Source organism: Octopus bimaculoides, chromosome 13, assembly GCF_001194135.2.
Source record: "Octopus bimaculoides isolate UCB-OBI-ISO-001 chromosome 13, ASM119413v2, whole genome shotgun sequence".
Lineage (NCBI taxonomy): Eukaryota > Metazoa > Mollusca > Cephalopoda > Octopoda > Octopodidae > Octopus > Octopus bimaculoides.
Genome location: NC_068993.1, coordinates 50,515,899 through 50,518,127, shown reverse-complemented (window position 1 = coordinate 50,518,127; position 2,229 = coordinate 50,515,899).

Genomic DNA, 2,229 nt, shown 5'->3' with positions numbered 1-2,229 from the left:
ACACACACACATGCATATATATATGCACATATATATATATATATATATATATATATATATATACACACACACATACAAACACATACATATAAATATATGTATGTATACATTTATCTAAACTGCAGATGTTGATTTACATAATTTTTCAAAAACACACTCCTCTCATATATATATATCTATACACACACACACACACATATAATATGTACACATATATATATAATACACACACACACACACACACATTTCTCTAGAATTAAAAACCTAAAAAGGCCCCACAATTACCTTCAATGCTCTATAGATCCCATACTAGATACAACATCTTTGTCCATAGATTTTTAATTAACCTATTTATTGTTTTAGAAGGGTTAGGGTTAGGGTTAGGGAGATAGGACAGAATGGGGTGATATATTCAAGAAAGTTAAGCTAAAATTATCAAATGAATATATATATATATATATACACACACAATATGCTACTATGAATGAGTCGACTTAACAGTCACAGTAACAATTTATATATATACACACACATACATGTATATGTACATGCACACATGTATATGTACACACACACATATATGTATATATACATATATATATATATATATATATACACACACACACATACATACATACCCATGTATGTCTGTACATACACATATACATCTATATGTGTGTATCTATATATTGTTTGCTATCAGACTTAACTTGATAATATTCCCAGCAGTTATAGCCCTCATTAGCAAAATCTATGAAACTAGCAAATTTTAGTGTGAAGGTGAGATGATGGTGGAATGGTGAAGGAAGCATAGAGTTGATTTATGGATCCCAGTATTTTACTGATTCCTAGAATGAAGTACAAAGTTGGCAATGGCAGGATTTGAATTCAAAGCTGAAGGGCCATAAAGTATATTCCACAAAGCGTTTTATCAACCCCCTAATGATTTTTGTCGTCCACCACTCTCCTAATTAATAATGAAAGTAATGATTCTGGGAGAGAATGTTAGTCAGTACCCTTAATCTCTGTACTAAGTATTCTGTTACTTTATTTTATTAACACTGAAAGGACAAAAAGCAAGGTTGACCTCGTCTGGATTTCAAATCAAAACTTAGAGCCAGACGAAACTTCTCAAAGCATTATATCTTTTCTACTCTAGGCACAAAACCCGAAATTTTTGGGGAGGGGGCCAGTTAATTAGATCGACCCCAGTACATAATTGGTACTTAATTTATTGATCCCGAAAGGATGAAAGGCAAAGTCAACCTTGACGGAATTTGAACTCAGAGTGTAAAGACTGATGAAATATCGCTAAGCATTTTGCCTGGCGTGAACTCGCTGCCTTCAAAGCATTATATCTGACATTCTAACAATTCTGCTAATCCATAATATGGACAATAATCAAGATTTCTAAGATGGGCACGAGGTCTCAAAACTTTAAAGAGAAGGAAAGAAGGTTGATTAGATTGACACCTGTACTCGACAGGTACAAATTTTTTTAGTAAATCACCATAGGAGTAAAGATCAAACTGACCCCCTGGGTGGATATTTTTAACTAGGGACATAAAAGAATGCTGCCACATACCATACTACAAAGTATTTTATCTGCTGCTCTACTAAAACTGCCACCAATTCAGAATAACAATAATAATAATAATAATAACATAAGGGAAATAAATAAACATTCTAAAATAGTTTACAATAACATTTCTGTGTATATATGTGTGATCCAAACAAAGTTCTAATTTTCTTGGCTATCTAGTCAATAATTTCATCATTTTTCGGCTTATATTTGCCTCTATATAGGAAGCACTTTTTTTAGTTGGTAGGTTTGCCATTTTTTCTCTTTTTTGTGTATTTTCTTTTGCCTTAAAATTATTATTATATTTATTTACTTATATATTTCACAGACTTTTTTTTTTTTCATTATTAATTTCAATTTATCATTTTTTTTTGCTTACAAAAAAGCAAATATGTAAAAAAAAAAAAAAACGTTTTTTTTTTTAAAAATGGAAATGTTTTAAAAGGAGACAAAATTGTCACAAAGATAATTTTGTACATGTGTGTATATTTAAATATAAAATGTATGTGTGTGTGTATGTATGTATGATATAAATATATATATATGTAAATTATGTGTGTATGTGCATGCATATATATATATATATATGTGTGTATATATATATATATATATATATACACACACATACACATATATGAATACATATT